The sequence below is a fragment of the Diabrotica virgifera genome, chromosome 6, assembly GCF_917563875.1.
Source record: "Diabrotica virgifera virgifera chromosome 6, PGI_DIABVI_V3a".
Taxonomy (NCBI): Eukaryota; Metazoa; Arthropoda; class Insecta; order Coleoptera; family Chrysomelidae; genus Diabrotica; species Diabrotica virgifera.
In genome coordinates, this window is record NC_065448.1 from 185,333,597 (window position 1) to 185,356,339 (window position 22,743).

A 22,743-nucleotide genomic window follows, 5' to 3' on the forward strand; every position below is an offset into this window, starting at 1 on the left:
AATTGTATGACTGTAGAAAAATTTATATATCGGTAAATAACACATTTGGTCCAAGAGTAGCGATGGGTGGTTTACCTCAAGGAGGAATATTAAGCCCTTTGTTATATTTAATTTACACTTCTGATATAGAAAAAAATTTAAACTCAACAAAAATTTTACAATTTGCAGATGATATAGTTATTTATCAAGAAAACATTAAAATAGAAAATGCAGTCAAATCCATTGAAGAAGGAGACAAACATATTAAAATATGGAGTGAATTACATGGACTAAATATATCTGATTCCAAAACCAAATTATGTATTTTTACAAGAAAACGAAAAGAAATACCCAATCACATCTTAATAAACAATATATCCTATCCTGTACAAAGTTATGTTAAATATTTCGGTATTACTCTGGATAGACAGCTTCTCTGGAAAGAACATATAGACAATATAGTTAAAAAAACAGAAAAAGGAATAAACCTTCTTCGATTCGTATCACACTTACGTTGGGGAGCAGATCCAAATATTTCTTTGTTGTTATTTAAAAATAATATAAGAGCTATATTCGACTACGGATCAATATTATACAGTGACGCATCACAGTGTCATTTAAATAAAATAGACAAAATCATTAATAAATCCCTTAGATTGTGTATAGGAGCCCTAAGAAGTACACCGATAAATAATCTACAAGTTGAATGTTGTGAAATGCCGATGGATATAAGACGAAAAAAACTTGGCATCAACCTTTTAGTTAGATTGTATGAAAAAAAGGCAAGTTTAATTTCCAAAATACATCAACTGTTTTTAGCAGACTTGACAGAAAAATATTGGATAAAAAAGAAAACTCTAAATATGGTAGATTTATATTCAAAAATGACAATATATGATAAACAACTTTATAAATATGACATAAACCCAAATTATAATATTGACTTTAATAGTATGGAACAAGTTCAGGTATACTTTTTAAGGGACTATAGCAAGTTGCCTATATCTTTAAGAAAATTAGTGTTTATCTCCGACAGTTCACAAATGTTCAAAGATTATTGTATGCTATATACAGATGCATCAAAAAATATTGAAGGTGTGGGATGTGCCTATTGGGATAGCAGTAATAAAATTAGTAAAATGTTTAAACTAAATTCTATTATGAGTATATACACAGCTGAATTAATAGCGATAATGGAAGCACTAAAATATTTATCTAATATAAATCATTCAAAGTTTATAATTTTTAGTGACAGTAAAAGTTCTCTTAGTAAAATTAGTGCTATAAATCCTAAATCAAAAGTGAACTACATTGAATTATATATCATAAATAAAATTAAAGAACTTCAGCAACAAGGAAAGTCTGTTAAGTTGGCATGGGTTAAAAGCCACTGTGGAATAACTGGAAATGAAATGGTAGATGAATTGGCTAAAAACGCGGTGACACAAGGAGTATTAACCCATTATCTTTGTACGCCAAAAGATATTGAATCAAATTTATTCAAAGAGATTAAGAAAGAATGGAAAGAAAGGTATATTGATGAAAACGTAAATACAGGAAACCACTACAGATCAATCAGAAACTATATAACGGATAAACCTTGGTTTTCTAAAATGGAGTCGACAAAAGATATGATAAGAACCATATGCAGAATGAGATTTGACCACTGTCTTACTCCATCATATTTATTTAAAATTAATATAGCTGATAGTCCACAATGTATTTGTGGACAGTTGGGCAATCTACAACACAAAATTTTGACCTGTTCTCTTATCTCTAATAAAGTTAATATGTTTTTAAATTCACTGTATTCTTTGACTGATGTCCACCATCCCATTAATTTAAATTATTTATTAACATTAGAAAATAATGAGTTGGTATACCGACTATTGTATAAACATATTTTAGATATTAAGCTTAAATTGTAATTGTAAAATATAGAGTAAGTATTTCTTGTAAATTGTTATATGTTAAAAGAAAAAGAAAAGAAAAGAAAAGAAAAAAAAAAAGAAAAGAAATATAAAAAAAAATAATAATAAAATAAAAATAAAAAAAAATAAAAAAAAAAATAAAAAAAAAAATAAAAAAATAAAAAAAAAATAATAAAAAAAAAAGAAAGAAAAAATATAAAAAAGATATATAAAAAAAATAGGAAAAAAAAAATATAATAATTAAAAAAATATATAAAAAAAAAATATGTAGATAAAAATGAATGACGAACTTGGACAGTCCATAGTAAAATAGCTTTCGAATGAAGTAGAGGGCTAAAGAAGAATGTTGCAGTTTTTGCTGTGGAACTCTGAGAACATCATTTGGAAAAAAATTAATAAAAATATATATATATAAAAAATTATTAAAAAAAAAATACAAAAATAATTATTTATTAGTAGAATTGTTTGTTATATTAGTATTAGTTTTAGGATAAGATACGAAAAAATGACTAATAAAATAAAAAATAGTAAAATTGGCGAATGGATTTAGTGTCCGCAGTCATATAAACCCAAACAAACAACAAATACTAAGGTAGACTATGCAATTTGCAATTCTTTAAATTTTTAAATTTTGCATTTGATTGTTTCTGTTTACTTCATTATTATTATTATTTTTTATTTAATTGACGATTTATGTAATTTTAGTACATAATTGTATTGTTATTGTTTTGTTTTCGTGACTTTCCATAATAGGGGAGTGCATTTAGATTTTCACTTCGGAAAAAATCAAACAAGATAAAACTTTTTGTAATTTCATTTAGAAATGTTTAATAAACAACATATTAAAAAGTTCTACTCGAGAAGTGGGTGCTTCATTTTTTATTAAACAAATGAACAGCGAAGTTAGATGTTTTTTTTTAAATAACTCCGAAAATATAATTTTTAGAAAAAAACTGACTTGACCATTGAAAAATTCAGAAAATTCTACAAAAAAAACCTTATATAAAGATTTTTCTAAAATTAAATCTCTAGCTTCTGTATTTTTTTATTTATAACGCTAAAGTCACCCTTCTCACACACATTGGCGCTCTGTAAACTAGCGTTGGAAGAAGTGCACGGTTGAGTTTTTTAAATGTAATTCTTTAACTACTGGATCAAAAGAAATTTTACAAATTGGACATGAAAAAAGATGAAATAAGCTATCTTATGGTTGTAATAAAAAGAAATAAAATGTATGGACATAAGTACGGTGTGGGCGGAAAGTGAGCCTTACATGAATTTTGTTTAAAAACGATTTAAAAATGTGTAACTAATACAATTTTACTTATAAAACTCTCAAATTTACACAACTTACCTCTCAATCATCTTACTACATGATGTTTTATTCAAAAAAAATCTCAAACATTTAATTCAAATAATACGATGTCTCAAAAAATGTAATTTTTGAAAACTTCGTAGTTTTACAGAATTCCCACCACTTTAAGACGGTATTACTCAAGTTTGAATAAATCTAATACAATTTTTTTGATATTTTTTTAAAGCTTAGGATGTAGTTTTTAAAAAACATTGAATTATTTTAGTTTAATAATGAAATAAACAATTTTGTTTTTTGAGAAAACTAAGAAAGATAACAAAAATGTAATACAAAAACCGAAAATTACCAGCTGAAAAAATTTATATACAGAGTGATCAAAACTTTTTTCTGTAAACCTTACCTACAATACATTTAATAATAAGCTTAAACAATAATAAATGTTCAACAAAAAAAGATTTTTTTAGCTCTTATACTTATACAGTATGTCTGCGTAACTTGGAACCTATTGATAACTTTTTTAATATCAGTTTTACGAAAAAAAGTTATTCTTTATAAAATACTCTGCATCGTGTATAACATAAGATGCAATCATCAAATATCAAATTTTGTTAATTTTGTACGAGGTATGTCAAAAAATATGAATTTCACTCAAGAGTAAAGTACCTTTATATTTCACAATATCGAAAATTTTTATAAAGAAAAGTTATTTAGAATTAAAAACTATGTTCCAATATGTAATTATATCCTTCTAATCGAAAATTTGTCTTTTTTTAAATATTGTTTTAAATTAATTATACCCAACATCATTAAATGTTCACTTATTATTTATGATAACTGTTTTAATATTAATTTTATGAAGAAAGTTATTCGTCATAAATAGCTGTGCATGGTCTAACACTTAATATGCAAATATAAAATATTATATTTTATCAATATTATACGAGGTATGTAAAAAAATTATATTTCGCGCAATAAATATGTACCTTTATAGTTCACAATATTTCGATTAGAAGAGTGTAATTGCATAATGACACATCGTTTTTAATTCTGAACAACTTTCCATAATAACAATTTTCAGTATTATGAAAAATATAGGTATTTTATTCCTAACTGAAATTTTTATTTATTGACATATCTTGTACAAAATTGATAAAAATTGATATTTTATGATTGCATTTAAAGTTTTAGAATACGCAGAGCTTTTTACTAAGAATAACTTTTTTATTTATGATCCCATTGCAACAATTTTTTGAATATTGAAGAGATAGATTTTGAACAATTTGTTCTTTCTTTCTAATACATTTTAATTTTTAATATTATTGTAAAAATTATTTGTTTATCTTTTTTTTAAGAATGAAATTCCATATTTGTTTGATTGGATTCTACTTGTTTTTCATTTAAATATCCGCCATTTTGGATCCGCCATTTTGAAATTTAAATTTTTAATCTTTAATTCAGATTCAACAACCTGTTAAAAATAAAGACAATAAATGTTTTAGAAAAATGTTCTTTTTTATGTTCTTTTAGGAAAATCCGCATTTTGGATCCGCCATTTTATAGTTTATAATGTTAACAGTTAAGTTAGGTTTATCAAAGCTCTCAAAAATAAATATATGTAGAAATAAATACATTTTGTAAAGAAGTTATGATTTTACAACTATTTTTTAAGTTATCCGCCATTTTGGATCTGCCATTTTATAATATAAATGATCAAAATTTGATTCAGGTTCAGTAACCTCTCAAAAATATCCACATATATGTAAACAAACACGTTTTATAAAAAAAATTCGGATTTTACAACTACTTTTTAAGGATTTTTAGGAAAAAATTTGCCATTTTGAATCCGCCATTTTGAATTTTCAAATTGTAATGTCAGATTCGGGTTCAGCATAATCAAAACTAAAATAAAAACATTTTTTATCAAAATAAAATGTTGAATTCACCCATATTCTTAACATTATTTATACAAAACAATTGTTATTGTTTAAACAATTAATAAACAATTAGCGGCGAAATTTGTGAGTAGAACTTTTTACTTTAACATATTTATAAACTAACAAAAACAGTTTTAGAAAAATATAACCTTGTTTGATTTTTCCCGAAACATTGTATCTTTTCGTTCTAATTGCACTCCCCTATAAGCTTTGTCGATAAAATTGTACAATTTTTCATGGCAATAAAGCATATTTCTAATTCTAATGCTATTAATTTATATGTCTGTGATGGTAATAATCTTTATAAAAACAGAAAAAACCAAAATATATTTTACTGGACAGCCATTCACCTCCGATCAAAAGTTTACATAATTATCCATCATTATATTGTTAGTAAATATTTTAAGATCCACCTGTGAGAAAGAATTTATTTATAGACTTTTTGTTGGCAGAGTTCATTAGCCCCTGCCAAAACTTGGTATTAGCGTATTAGCACATACCAAGGTTAAGCCTAGAAAAATGCATAGACTCTGGTAAAATTTTTATTGTTGTCTGTGCATATATTGTAGTTTTGTAGTTTATTGCCTTTCACCTTTGAAGTAAACGACTTTTCTATTTAAACAATTCTAGGCATTTGAAAGCAGTTTTAATTATGAAAGAAGGTAATTGAGAAAAAAAAAATTATGCAGATACTTATTTTACCAATTAAAAAAATTAAAAAATTAGTAAATCAGAATATTTACTTTGATTTACTTTTTTATTGGTGCAACAACGTAATAATTTCTGCCAAAAAATCCATTACCATTACCAAAGTTCCTTGAAGATGTAAAGTTAAAGTTGTGGTTGAAGACAAACCAGTACGAAAGATTTTTACTCAAGGTTTGATAAAGAAAAGTGTAGATAAAAATTCGCAAATATTCCTCGTTACTTTAAACTTTAACAGATCTCTACGAGAAAAAATACCTATTTGCAGAAGGGAATATTGTTTATTTTACATAAAAAATACAATTAGCAATTAGTATTGAATATGAACAAGTTAAAGATGTAAGACTTTTTTTGGAGATGGATGTAAGTTTATTTTATTTATTTTATGTCTTTTATCAAAAACTAATTCATGTTTTTTCAGATTTTTATTTATTTTTTTTTTTTTGAAAAAAGCGTAAGACTTTTTTGGAGATAGATGCATGTCTATTTCTTTTATCTTATATATTTTATTAAAAACTGTGTTATTCGTGTTTTTTCAGATTTTCCTGCAAGATACGAAGGCTAAAAAAATCCGAAAAACTGTTTTTTAAGGGCCGTTTTGGGGATTTTCCCATTTCATAGACTTAAAAATTAGATCAAACTCATATAGTTATAGTATTTTTACTACAAAAACGTTATTACGTAGGTCAAAATTTTTGACGTAAGAGAACTGTCAAAACATTAGAATGTGACTTTTCGTTATTGTTATGTTTATAATAAACATGGCAATAATGAAAAGTCACAATCTAATGTTTTGACAGTTCTCTTACGTCAAAAATTTTGACCTACGTAATAACGTTTTTGTAGTAAAAATACTATACGTTCTATATAATTAAAAATTAAGCTCGGCAAAATTTTAAACCTCTACCCCTTTTCCCTTCCACCAACCCCAAAAACATCATTTTTCGAATTTATGTTTTTCAAGTAGGATGTAATCAATTTAAATTTTTTTAAAAATTCACACACGTAGTTAAAAAGTCGGAAGCAAGTGACGCCACGCAGCTCTCTCACTCTCAGCATTTTCACCGTTTTTGTAAGTTAAGTTCTCGTCTAAAAGTAAATTTTTCATTCTCTCTCTTTTAAAATATTACAAGAGCAAAGTATGTAGTTTTATCAAGTTAAGTGTTTTTGATTCTCAAAAAGGTCCGGAACATTGTTTAAATAATCAAAATGTCAAAAAATTAAGGAAAAATTCGATTTTTTTCTTCGTTTTTTGATTATAACTTTAAAAGTTTTTATTTCTGAGAAAAGTTGTACTGACGTAAAAGTTGCGAAATTAAATTTCCTACAATATAGAATTGGTTAAAAATTAAAAAAATAGTCACCCTAGTTGCAAAATAGCAATAATTGCGAAAAAACCATACAAAAACAAGTATTCGCATTTTACGTTTTTCAACCATTTATGCTACACTTAGGACCTTCATATTTCAACCAGAAACACTTTATGATACAGTAAAACAATACTGTAAATTTAATTAAGATCGGTTCAATAGATTTTGCAAAATAAATTTGGCAATCCAGCTTTCGCAAAAAAAAAATATTTTTTCAAAATGCTACAGGACTGAAAATAAAGCAGATAGCAAGTTGAAATTTTTTTGCTTATAGAAGTGTATTGTACCTTTCATTTGCAATTTGAAAAATTAAAATTGACTAATTACCACGGCGTCAGGAAATTTTTCAAATAAACAATAATTTTTGGTGCTACGCGCAGAACAGCGGAGTTCGATTCACACAAGTTGATTTTCACTAGTAATACCACTAGAGATCAAATTATTTCCGGAAATTTTTTTGAGATCATGAATATTTTGAAATTTCCCGAGTCGCAGACGAGGGAAATTTTCTAAAAATATTCATGATCAAAAAAAAATTTCCGGATATTAATTTGACTTCGCGTGGTATTCGGTAAGAAAATTCCACACCAAATTTGCATTTGAAAATCCAAAGCTGCATAAACAGATTAATAGCGCGCCATAGCTTTGTCAGCAATTATTTAGGCTTTCAAATTCGTAATTTCTACTCATTGTAGTTGCATGGGAATACCATTTCAAGATAGAAAATAGTATATTCTTCAATTTTACATAAGTTTTGAGTAACTACAAGTGATAGAAAATTATTTTTTGGCGTTTTATTTTAAATTATGTAAACAAATAAAAACCAGTCTGTCAAAAATGTTCTGTTATTTTAAACGTCAAAAAATTTCCACTATAATTCGCTGTTGGGTACCCCACGAGCAAAAAATTTCCGATAAAATACCTCCGTTGCCATGGTGATCTGTCAAAATAACGTATTTTGATTGGTTCAAAATTACAGGTGTGGAATTTTCACCAAAATTTCTTCCAATCTTTATCTAATATATTATTTTCTTACTCTATATTTGGTTTTATTTTAATATTTTAATTTCACAAAAATCAAACTAATTTTATTATTGTATATGAAATTCTGTACCCTGGGATCAAAAATGGTCAACTCCATTTTTAAAACAGTGGAAATAAACACGTATATGTGACAAATACAATAGACTGGCGTTTCCTGATACATTATAATTGATACACAAACTATAATATGTTAGTATGAAAATAATAATGTATCACGAAATGCCAGTCTATTGTGTTCGTCACAAATACGTGTTTACCTCCACTGTTGCAAAAATGGAGTTGGCCATGTTTGATCCTAGGGTACATTTTAATTTTTATTACATTTCGATATAAATAAATAAATTTGTTTATTGCAAAATAAAAACACATACATACTCTATCCTTTGAAATAACACTTTTATTAGCAAAAACTTTCTTTGTTCATATATTTTAACTTAGAGAATAAAAGTTTATTATTTTTAAAATATATACAATTGTTTAAACAATATTAGTATTGTTTAAACAATTGTATATGTTTTAAAAATAATAAACTTTTATTTTAGAGAATAAAAGTTTATTATTTTTAAAATATTGTACAATTGTTTAAACAATATTAATATTGTTTAAACAATTGTATATGTTTTAAAAATAATAAACTTTTATTCTCTAAGTTAAAATATATGAACAAAGAAAGTTTTTGCTAATAAAAGTGTTATTTCAAAGGATAGAGTATGTATGTGCTTTTATTTTGCAATAAACAAATTTATTTATTTATATCAAAATGTAATAAAAATTAAAATGTATCAATCATTATCAAAGGTCAATGAAATGCCCAATCAGAGCAAACTATCCGCTGTCCTGCGCGTAGCACCAATAATTAATGTTTATTTAAAAAAATTCCTGACGCCGTGGTGTTAATCGATTTTAATTTTGCAAAATTGCAAATGAAAGGTACAGTGCACTTCTATACGCAAAAAAATTTACTTTAAAAAACTTACTATCTGCTTTATTTTCAGACCTGTAACATTTTGAAAAAATGAATTTTTTTTGCGAAAGCTAGATTGCAAAATTTATTTTACAAAATCTATTGAACCGATCTTAATGAAATTTACACTTTTGTTTTACTGCATCATAAAGTTTTTCTGGGTGAAATATGAGGTCCTGCGTGTAGCATAAATGGTTGAAAAATGTAAAATGCGAATACTTATTTTTGTATGGTTTTTTTTCGCAATTATTGCTATTTTGCAACAAGGCTGACCATTTTTTTAATTTTTAACTAATTTTATATTGTAGGAAATTTAATTACGCAACTTTTATGTTAGTACAACTTTTCTCAAAAATGAACACTTTTAAAGTTATAATCAAAAAACGAAGAAAAAATCGAATTTTTCCTTAATTTTTTGACATTTTGATTATTTAAACAATGTTCTGGACCTTTTTGAGAGGGAGGATAACTGAAATATTATTATTTGATTTATTTTCAAGCAATTTCTGCAAAAAAATTTGAGTCACCTCTCAACGTCCAAATGTACTAATATTTTTACAGATGCGCCCTGGTCTACATACACACCGCAAAATCCTGTAAACTGTAATAGTCCAGAAAGCCACTGCGCATCCGCTAGGAAAAATATTCTAATTCGGATTTTTTGCACAATCTTACTCAAAAAGGACCCCTTTTAACAAATTTGCATGTTGCCAGGACCAAAAGTTGGTAAAAAATTTTTTAAACGTTTTTTTTTTGTTTTTTTCCTAAAATTATTTTTTTTGCATGGAACAAAATTTTTTTAGGTTTTTTGGATCATTCCAAACAGAAAAGGTCTTTAGTGACTTTTCTCTAAAGTTAATAGTTTTTGACATATAAGCGATTAAAAATTGAAAAATTGCGAAATCGGCCATATTTAACCCTCAAAAACTATGTGAAAAACTGAAAATTTGAATGTTGCCAAGGTAGGTAGATATTTGTTAAACATCGATTGATGAAATCCCGAAGAGTTTTTTGCAATACAATATTCAAAACTCCTTTGTTTTTTAATTGCTAATCAAGCGTGCGCGACACTATTTTCCACCGTTGCATGTGTATGCAGTATGGTGCAAATGAAAGGATTAAATTCGTTATTTCGTAAACCGGTGACTTTAAGGAAAAATCCCAAAACAGGTCGGTTTTTATTTTTAAGTTACGATATTGTGGCATATATAGTATACTAGCGACGTCATCCATCTGGGCGTGATGACGTAATCAATGATTTTTTTAAATGAGAATACGGGTCGTGTGCTGGCTCACACACCAAATGAAACCTAATCACTGAATGAAACCAAATCCATACATATTGATTTTACCAATAAAAGGAGGCAATACATACCAATCAGAATAAATTATATCCAGATTCCATATGAGAATACTGCAAAATATCTGGGTATCACTCTTGATGCACGACTTAGGTGGAAAGCACATATTAAAAAGAAAAGACAAGAGCTTGGAATCAGATATAAAAAAATGTATTGGCTGCTTGGACGTGACTCCAAATTATCAATCCATAATAAGTTGCTACTCTACAATCAAATCCTCAAGCCTGTCTGGAGTTATGGCATACAACTATGGGGGTGTGCCAGCGAAAGTAATATACAAATAATTCAACGCTTCAAAAACAAGGTACTAAGGAACATCGTAGATGCCCCCTGGTATATTAGAAACAGTATCATCCACAATGATCTGGGGATCGACACCGTTAGACAGACTATATCTAGATTTGCCCGGAACCACGAAGATAGGCTCCATCGTCACGTGAATGTTGAGGCCCTCCAGCTACTTGACAACACGAACCAGACCAGACGTCTTAAAAGAATCAAACCATATGAGCTAGTGTAGTGCGCATAGTGCGGTACTAAACCATATGAGATAGTGTAGTGCGCATCGTGCGGTAGTGTACACGTTAATTGTAGTGTAAATAGGCGATATGCTAATATAACCTAAAGAAATACTGATGAGTAAGACTTTAGCTTAGAAAAATGTAGTTAGGTTAGGTTAGAATTAAGTTACTCATTGTTCCAATAGTGAACAGATTGTAATGTTACTCTGAGTGGAGCATTAAAAAAAAAAGGCCGATTTCGCAATTTTTCAATTTTTAATCGCTTATATGTCAAAAACTATTAACTTTAGAGAAAAGTCACTAAAGACCTTTTCTGTTTGGAATGATCCAGAAAACCTAAAAAAAATTTGTTCCATGCAAAAAAAATAATTTTAGGAAAAAAACAAAAAAAAACCTTTAAAAAATTTTTGACCAACTTTTGGTCCTGGCAACATGCAAATTTGTCAAAAGGGGTCCTTTTTGAGTAATATTATGCAAAAAATCCGAATTAGAATATTTTTCCTAGCGGATGCGCAGTGGCTTTCTGGACTATAAGTAGGTACGATAATTATACATACTCAAATTCGACAGGTCGTCACGAGGGTTGACGCTCTAGGAGGAAATTAGTGGCACAACCCCGCAGTTTTCCCCTATGGTTTTTACAAAGAACATATTTTTTTATTTTTTTAATTAATTTTTTAAAATAATCAAATAACTTTTTTTGGAGATGGCTGCAGGTTTAATTTGTCTATTTTGTGTATTTAAACAAAAACTTTATTTCAAATGTTTTCCAGATTTTTGGATAATATGCGCCAACTTCAGAAGTCCGAAAAACTGTTTTTTCGGGAGTTTAAGGAGATTTTACCATTTTATAGACTTTAAAATAGATCAAATCAAGGATTTTTTATAGGTTATATATAATTTGAAGTAACTGACTCCTTCGGGACATTAAAAAAAATGGAAGCAACCCGTTCAGACCATTTAAAAACATGGGTTTTTTTAGTATCTTTTTTGTGGGGTTTGAACGTGTTTCTCCCATTTTTGAATGTCCTAAGGGACTCAATTACTTCAAATTATATATGTATAACCTATAAAAAACCTTGATTTGATGTATTTTAGAGTTTATAAAATGGGGAAAATCCTCATAAATCCCCTAAAAAAGATTTTGTCGGATTTTTGAAGGTGACGCCTTATAGAAAAATCTGAAAGTGGAAATATAGTTTTTGACAATATACACAACATAAAAAAATATAAGACCTACAAAGGCTCTTAAAAAAAGTCTCAAAAATATTGGACTCTCCAAAAAAAGGTAATAGACTTTAAAAACAAAATTCATTTTGAGGTTATGTACACTCAATCTATGAGTCTATAAAAAATAGGCATGTTTAGTAGAAGCCTCAACTGTGCGTGTCAATTTTTTGTGATTTTTAAATTGATTACATCCCACCTAAAAAAATAAAAACGAAAAAATAACGTTTTGGTGATGGTGGAGGAAGAATGGGGTGGAGGGTTATAAAATTTCGACGAGTCTTATTTTAATGACATAGAACGTAAAAAAAAGAAAAAAATTGAATTCTAGAAGAGGAAAAATTCTCTCTGGGGCAAAATTCTTATTTTGCCTATCATAACGGGGGGTTAACTTTATCGACTAAATACCTGACAAGCTAGACGAAGCAACGAAGCACTAAAAAGCCCAAAACCTAGGAATTTTGTGCAGTAAGATGAATCGTCATGAAACTTTTTGCATTCAATTCGAGAGAGTGTCAGACAATTTTGTGAACTAAATTGATCTCCGGCAAAAAATTTGTGCATGAGAAAATGCATTTTCAAAGTGCATCTCGAAGAGATGGAAAATGAAAAATTTAGAGCTAAGGAAATACAGGGTGTTCCAGACTAATTTAGCCACGCTATATCTCTTAAACGAATAGAGATTTTCGAATGGGACAAAAAGTACTGTATTCTACTTTTCATACACTTTAATATGGCGTAGAAAAAATCATCCCCTAAATATTCATCCCTTAGTTACAACCTCTAACTTTAATTTTTTTAATAGCACCCTGTATATTTTTTTATAGTTTTGGATGTGGTCTTCTATCGTCTATTCAACACATTTCTTGAAAATAAAATCGGTTCGTAAATTACCAAGAAAATATCAGTTTAGTTTTGTTAATTATGTGTCCCAGACTAAATTATCCAGGCTATATTTCTTAAACGAATAGAGATTTTCGAATGGGACAAAAACTGATCTATTACATTTGTAATACACTTTAATATGGCGTAGAAAAAATATTATCCCCTAAATATTCATCCCTTAGTTACAACCCCTAACTTTATTTTTTTAATAGCATCCTGTAAGTTAGGGATAAATATTTAGGGGATGAATTTTTTCTACGCCATATGAAAGTGTATTACAAATGGAATAGATCAGTTTTTATCCCATTCGAAAATCTCTATTCGTTTAAGAAATATAGCCTGGGTAAATTAGTCTGGGACACACAATTAACAAAAATAAACTGATAGTTTCTTGGTTATTTACGAACCGATTTTATTTTCAAAAAGTGTGTTGAATAGACAATAAAAGACCACATCCAAAACTATAAAAAAATATACAGGGTGCTATTAAAAAAATTAAAGTTAGGGGTTGTAACTAAGGGATGAATATTTAGGGGATGATTTTTTTGTACGCCATATTAAAGTGGATTACAAGTAGAATATATCACTTTTTGTCCCATTCGAAAATCTCTATTCGTTTAAGAGATATAGCGTGGCTAAATTAGTCTGGGACACCCTGTATTGACGGAAATGAGTTCAATTTTTATATTTGGGGGTTTTGGAAGTCAGTGAACACAAATTTCATGAAGGCGATGGTCTCCGAGGTACCTGGTGCCCAGGGTGGAGCTCGTCGCCTGGGACTATCGATTAATTCGCGGGACGATCGAATAATTCGCGAAAAATGAAGATTGGATAAAAAAACTGAAAAAAACGCGTTTAATATTTTTCAAAAGATCTATCGAATGACACTAAAGACGACCCCTCACTCTTTCCTCTGGAGGTGGGGTGGGGGTAACTTTAAAATCTTAAACGGAAACGCCCATTTATTATTACAGATTTGGATTGCTTACGTAAAAATAAGCAACTTTTATTCGAGAAATTTTTTCGAATTGTGGATAGATGGCGCTATAATCGAAAAAAAACGATTTATCGTGATACCATAGGTAAATTATAGAAACGGTCTAATATCTCAAGAAATACACTTCCAAATAAAAGACAAAAAATACGTATTTAATATTTTTCAAGAACCTATCGAATAACATTAAACACGACTCTCTACTACACCCCCTGGAGCAAGGGCGGATCCAGGACCGATTTTCGGAAGGGGCCATGCACTTTTTTTTTGGAGAATGACCTGGGGGGTCTGGTGGTATTTTTAAAAATTTGGGTTACAATGGTGAGTTTTAAGGCACTTTTCACACACTATTAAGTGCCATAAAGACACTCAAAACTTATCGTTTTTAAAGTATTATTAAAGTCAGTACCGATTCCTACACTCATTCTTGATTTGCACTAATTAGGTATTTTTATCTTCTCATAATCGTCAATGAACTTGACAGTCTTCACGAATATTGTTATTGTGTATGTATCTCAAATTTAGAAAAAGCTGTTCCACGTAGGATACGTTTCGTCAAATATGAAAAGGTAAAAATTTGCACTTTGAACCTGATTCATTATTTATTCAATCATTTATTCACCACAACATGTTATCAATTGACTTTGATTGGTGTTACTGATGTATGTTGCTCGGGAAGATGCTGTGGATACATGTTGTTTAAGAGTCTTATCTCCTGATGCTATTTGAAACCTTAACAATTCACTCATTGCTAGGTCCAGCATCTTCTTCCAGAAGCAGACGGCCATCATTACGATGGCCTCTTAGAGGAATAATTTGTCGACCTAAGAACACTATAGACTCTACTATTGGTCGTAGTTTTTCTCTATTTTCTTGTATCTGTCTAGACCTCTGAGAGTCTATCTGGTTAATGTCTGACTTTTGCGGGTTGCGATAACTTCATGGTTTTGTATGGTTCCGTCCCATGAGTGTGGCGAAAAATGTTAAAGGTTTCGTGACAAGGCTTTTGACTGTCATCCCTTTATTGAAACAATATTTTTTATTAGAAAAATAAAACGGAATAGGTATTTGCAAAACAATCCCTTTTTAATGTGCGAAAGTACCAACGAACTCCTTTGTTCTAAGTGCTGGTGACCCACGTACCTAACGCTAAATTCCTTTTTATTCTTTGTGTGTACAGAATATGGAAATTGATACGATTGATGGCTGCCAAAGTCGTTTTAACAAATGTCACTTTGTAAAATTATCAACATTTTGATTTACAAAACATTCTGTCATTCTTAAAGCTTCCGTTACTGCTTTTGTTCAATTATAGTTCAGAAGACAGCTGTATCCCCTGTTTTGTGCATATGTTACAGTTCAAGTTGATTCTCAGTTAAGAGTTGACTTTTCCTAGTTCGAGTCAACTCCAACTGAAACGAGCAGTAAAAGTTTATTTAAAAAATTTAAACCAACTTTTACTAGTTGAAGTTGACTCTTCCTAACTCTTGTTAGTAAAAGTAGATTATACAATTTATACGAGTATAATCTCACGTGCATTTTTAATGAGTGTGCCTCTCTTTGTTTTGACCGTTTCAACTACTTATTAGTCCAGACTGTAACGTCGCCCCTGTTAGGTAAATTATTCTGATTAAATTTTTTTCCACAAACTTACTCAAACAAATACATCCTTATAACAAATACACAGTGTCAGGCGGTACCGCGGTCGAAAAATTGTTTAACCAATTTTTGTTAACCAAACTCACAAAAATAATTCTTATTACTCTACCTCATATTATGTATAAGTTTTTATTGTGTGAAAATTGTAAATATAGATAGCAGTACATGAAGGGTTTAAAGTGTGCCTGAAGTAATAATGTATTTTAAATGGGATTTACTTTTCCGCACTGTTTTTAGCACACTTTCATATAATCAAATATCCTTAACTTTCGCCTTGTCATGGTGATGACATGTGAGCAATAAATTACAAAAAAAGTTTTGAAAGTTTTGTGGTTTGACAGATGTTTGAATTTTTAAATGTGAAAGTTCTAAAAAATTGTAAAATAGGAATGTATTCCAGTGACGAAGAGTTGCAGTTTTTTTATTTGTTTTTTGGTAGATAAAATATTGTATGAAACTGTGCGTGAAGTACTTTTTGCGCACTTAGGCGATGTATAGCACTCGGCCCGTTCGTGCTCTAAACATCGCGTGCGTGCGCAAAAAGCATACTTCACGAACTGTTTTATAAATAACTAAGTATTTCACTTCGGACAAATTTTTTTAGATTATTTTGGTCATTCGGAGCAAAAAAGGTATCTTGTGATTTTTCTCTAAAATTGATAGTTTTTGAGTTATACGCGATTTAAAATTTGAAAAATGCGAAATGGCCATTTTTAAAGCTTAATAACTCGATTAAAAAGTATTATTATGAAAGTCAGAAAGTCACCTAATCAAAGTTTAAAGCCCTCCCTTACAAGATCCTGAAGAAATTTTTGTCATTATTTTATTACTAAGCTGTTATTTTTAATTGTCAACAATGAGCGCTAAAAGCGTATTGAGGCGGCCGTCAATGTGAGTGCTAGTAAGATCCTCCATTCTGACCGTCCAATGGTGTATCTCAGTCGCACTCACTAGCGCTCATTGTTAATAAATAAAAATAACAGCTAAGTAATACAATAATGACAAATATTTCTTCAGTACCTTGTAGGAGGTCGTTAAAATTTGATTTGGTGACTTTCATAATGATAATTTTTAACTGAGTTATTAACCCTTGAAAATGGTCATTTTCGCATTTTTCAAATTTTAAATCGCGTATAACTCGAGAACAATAAATTTTACAGAAAAATCACAAAAGACTTCTTTTGCTCCGAATGATCCAAATTAATGATATAAAAAAATGTCCGAACTGATTTTTTTTGTGAATTTGTTTAAAAAAAATGTTTAAACAATTTTTCGATTACGGTACCACCTGACACCTTGTGGATTCGTTATAAGGACCTCTTTTTGAGGAAGTTTGTGCAAAAAAATCGAACTGGAATAATTTACCTAACGGGGGCGACGATAAAGCCTGGACTATAAATATCACGATTTGAACATAATATAAGTAAATAACATTTAATTTTTAGAATCGGTTGTTTGTGTGAATCAACTTTTACTAAATGGCATTGGGAAGAGTATACTTTAACTAGTTGGAGTCTACTTTTACTAGTAAATGTTGGATAAAAATCTTCATTTTATATTTATAATCAACTTTTACTAAAACCAGCCGTTTGAGTCGACTCGAACTAGGAAAAGTCAACTCCAACGGGGATAATCAACTTGAACTGTAACACATATATAAGTATGTGTTTAAAACTACAAATATTTAAACTTCTATTTTTTAAATTCTCGGAGGGGGCCATGGCCCCCTCCATGGATCCGCCCTTGCCCTGGAGGTGGGGTGGTGGTTAACTTTAAAATCTTAAATGGGAATCTCCATGTTTTATTGCAGATTCCTCATGAAAAAATAAGTAATATTTATTCGAAACATTTTTTAGAATTGTTAATAGATGGCGCTAATAAATAGTGTTTTTCCGATTATAGCGCATCTATCCATAATTTGAAAAGATGTCTTGAACAAACGTTACTTATTTTTACGTAAGGAATCCAAATCTACAATAAAAAATGGGGGCTTCTTTTTAAGATTTTAAAGTTACACTCCACCCCACCTCCAGGGGTGGAGTGGAGGGTCGTGGTTTATGCTATTCGATAGGTTCTTAAAATATATAAAAGATGTATTTTTGATTTTTTATTTGAAAGTGTATTTCTCGAGATATTAGACCGTTTCTATAATTTACCTATGGTATCACGAAAAAATCGTTTTTTCCGATTATAGCGCCATCTATCCACAATTCTAAAAAATGCCTTGAATAAGAGTTGCCTACTTTTACGTAAGCAATCCCAATCGGCAATAACAAATGGGGTTTCTATTTGAGATTTTAAACTTACCCCCACCCCACCTCCAGGGGGTGGAGTGGGGTGGTCGTATTTAGTGTCATTGGATAGATTTTTAAAAAATATTGAACACGAATTTTTCAATTTTTCGATCCAATCTTCGAGTTCCACCCTGGGCACCAGGGCCACCAGGTAACTCGGAGACCATCGCCGTCATGAAATTCGTGTTCAGTGAACTCCAAAACCCCCAAGTATAAAAATTGAACTCATTTCTGTCAATATTTCCTGAGTCCTAAATTTTTTTATTTTCCATCTCTTCGAGATGCACTTTAAAAATGCTTTTTCTCATGCACAAAAATTTTTGCCGGAGATCAATTTAGTTCACAAAATTACCTGACACTCTCACGAATCGTATGCAAAAAGTTGCATGACGATTTATCTTACTGCACAAAATTCCTAGGTTTAATGCTTCTTTGCCTCGTCTAAGCGCTGCCATTCCATATATGGCTTAAGAGTCTGGCTAGTCCAACTGTAAGGTCTGTAGTGTTTGTTAAAAAATAGATTCTTTTTAAATTTCCATGTAGGTACTCATTTTGTAATTTGACTCACTTCAGTCTTTTGTTATCTTATCCCTTAAAAATTCTGTCTACTCTGAAACTTTTTAAGTACATTTTTCTTATCTTTGCGGAAGTTTTTAAAAATTTTTCCTTGTAAATTTCTTCATTAACTAATTGCCATCTACCTGTAATAACTATCATTACTAAATATCTTCCCCTTATATTAAATATCATCCCCTTACCTACGTGTCCGTAGCTAAATCAGATCCGAATAAATGCAGATGCTTAAAACAAATGTAATTATTGTAAAATTTAGTTCGGCTAGGTAAATATATTTTAATGGAATAAAGTGCCAACAAAAAAGTGTGAACATAAATAAACTGCTCGTCAGAAGTTAGGGATATGGAATATTATGCTCATTTTCATAGTTGATTTTTTCACAGTTGATATTTACACAGTTGTACAAAGTTTACTCAAACTACTTTTTTGTACTTATACCGGGTGGAAGAAAAGAACTGTTTTTCTTATATTAAGTTTGTGCCATCCTGTAGGGTGGACGAGGTACAAATATTAGTATACATCGGAATCGTATTGCAGTCTTATGTTTTGTGAACATTTTCTTTTTTGAATGTCCTTGATATCTTTAGAAACAAAGAAGATAGGTGGTTTTATTCTTTAACAGGTGTTTTCATTGAAACAAAACTAAATTAAAAATAAAAAATAACAGTTAACAAAACTTTAAACACAGAAAGTCACATAAGGTAAACAATTCTTATCGACATTTATAAGAGTTATTTGTCGACCAGGTAAGCGGTATGCACAGCGCCACATAAGAGAGACGAGCTTGTTTAATAAAGGCTGTGTGATGTTTTGGGGTGGAATTTCCTTGAGAATACGTGCGGATTTGGTGTCTACGTGGAGGCTTTTTAAAATAGCGAGAGGTACATTACACAGATTTTTGTTCTGTAAACACTCTAGTCCTTTCGCGCTATATGTAGAAAATAATTTCATCTTAGTGGTATGACAAGACATGGCCTCTTTTAGTCTAGTTTCGTTATTATTAAAGATATCAGAGAAATTAAAAAATAAAATATTCGCAAAATACGAGACTACAACATAATATCGATGTATACCTAACCACCTTTGTGTCTTTTCCTCTCTACTAATCTTTCTATTCTAAAGAAAATGGAATTTTTTACCAAACTACAAAAATTCCTTATTCGCTTTTAACTCCAGTTTTTTAAAAACTAATCATTCTAAGCCAGTCAATCTTCTAGAATATATTAATAAGACCAATGACTAAAAACACCGCTAACTTACATTATTGTGCTTTAAATTGGATTTCTCCATCTTTTTTTTCAAAAAAATATATTGATTTTTTAACCGTAACTTTTTTATTTTTTATCTTAGAAAGTTTGGTAAAAAATAATTTTGTAGATTTTTACAAGATCTATAAGACTGTTAAACTTGAATATCTTAAATATCTGGGGCATATAATGAGAGGTAGCAGATACAGGATGCTGCAGTTAATATTCAATCGAAAGATCGACGGAAAAAGACGAATTGGTCGGAAGAAATATTCATGGCTCCGAAATCTTCGTCAATGGACTGGCTTATGGTTATCAGCAGATCAATTGTTACATGCCGCACAAGATCGAGAACGATATCGGTAAATTGTTATGGAAGCTACCCACGCCTAAAAATTTGGGCACGGCACTTAAAGAAGAAGAAAATAAGGCTGTTAATAGTAAATCCTTTTAAAAACCTCTGTCGCAAAAAGAGAAAGGGTTAGTAAATGTGATTTTTGCATGTTATTAAAAGTTTTACTCACTCAATTTCTTGCCGCAGAAAAAATTTTTGCAAACCGAGTTCTTGGTAATTAAATAAGCTACAATTTCATATTAAAACATTTTTTCGTATCTCTGGTTCTAATCTTTCTATTCTGAAGGAAAGGGCATTTTTTACCAAACTACAAAAATTCGTTATTCGTTTCTAACTCCATTCTTTTAAAAACTTATCATTCTAAGTCGGTCAAACTTCTAGAACCGATTAATAAATACACAAAAAAGAAGGACAAATAAGGTCAACGACTACTTTCGATTAGGGTGGTGATTAGGAGGTTGTTTTCGGTCACTTTTCGCTGAAAAAAATAGGGACTAACATTCTTTTCATTATAAGTCACTTAATTTTTGAGCAACAGCCTTTTTTTGTATTTCTGGAGATATTTCTAAATACTTAAAATTAGTTTAAACAAGTTATCCTCGAAAAATGCATAGTTTATCTGTGTTTTGACTTTGAATCTACATACAATATTTAGCATTTGACGAAGAACAGCTAACATAATAAAGTATAACTCGATTACTATTGGCCTTAAAGAAAATTTAAAAAACCTATTTGTTTATTTTTTCACAAGGTACATTTTTGTTAAGTAGAGTTGTTTTGATAAAACGAAAACTTTTTGAGTTATTAGATTAGCAGAAAACTGATTAAATACATTGATTTTTTCGATATAAAACTAACACTTTCGATAGCGAATAAATCGAAAACTATTAATTTTATCATGTATAAAACATTTTTTGCTTATAATGAATGTTTTTACAAACTTTTGTGATCAAAATATAATACAAAATTTTCACCCCCGAGATGGGGTGGCAACTACCCCCATGGTAAAAGCGCCTTTCGGCATCATATAGATTTTGATCCTTGGACTATCCACTACTTATTCTCAAATTTTCAAGCAAATCGATCCGTTCTGTAAAAATTACGAGGTTTTGTCCTATTTTAAGGTTCATTACTTGGACTGTAAGTTTTGACGAGCAGTTTATGAAATACAATGAATTGTTTCACAATGAGAAGTCTTAGATCCGAAACTCTAAAGACTTATATTGTTGAAACCATCATTCTGATGACAACGTAATTCCGTACTTTCTACAATTTACAAAGCAAACGGACGATAAATAAAGCAGACAAAAGGGATTCTACAATATGCAGTCACCTTTCCGTCAATGTGTCAAGGTAAAATTCTATCGAACATTGATTCCGTGTACTCACAGTAGGAGATAATGAAAGACAGTTAATATCAGCGGCGACCATCAATCCCTTACTTACGTTTCATCCTTTTGGAATCTTCAGAGAGACCTATGGTCTGCTCTAAATCAAAATAGGTCTCTCTGAAGATCCCAAAATGGTGATGTATCACGTACGGAAGAGGATTATGGTCGCCTCTGAAACACAATGAAATACTAACTGTCTTTCATTTTATCATTTTAATTAATTTTTGTTTATAATTTTAGACCAAGACGGATCTGTTTTGAGGTGGATGGGAGAGGTGGCAGATTTTTGCAGATAAAGTTAGGTGACAACTTCAATAATTGTAAATGACTTATGCTCCTTCTCAAATATGCCCGGAACATTAATAAAAAAATTAAAACATTTAAAAATTTCGAAAATCATCGATTTTTTTTCTACTTTCTTTGCTTATAACTTTAAAACGATTCGTTTCGGAACAAAGTTGTACGGAAATAAAATAAAGCTAATTAAATTTTGTATAATAAACGACTGGTTAAAAATGTCTTGAATTATTAACCTTTTTGCAAAATAGCAATAAATACAAAATAAGGGGGCAAAATAAGCCTGTTTTTATTCAATGTTTTTCAACCACTTTCGTTGCAGTTACAATCTTCGTAATTCGCTTAAAAAATGCTCATAATATATTTAAACTGTCCACCAAATTTCATTAAAATCGACCTAATAGATTTTGCATAATAAATTTTTAATCTATTTTTTTTAAGTTCAAATTTTTTAAAAACTTTCTGAACCAAAAGTAGACCCTTTAGAAGTTAGTTAATTTTCTTGCATATAAACAGGCACTCTACCTATCTAATAAACTTTACAGAATTAAAATCGGATTATCTAAGCAGCCTCAGCAATGTTTTAAAGTTTAACAATTTTTTTTCTTATACTTAGAAATACTTATAACTAGAAAGTACCGAGTACTTTCTAGTTTCGTTTTGTGAATTTAATTTAATATAATAGTAACGGAGA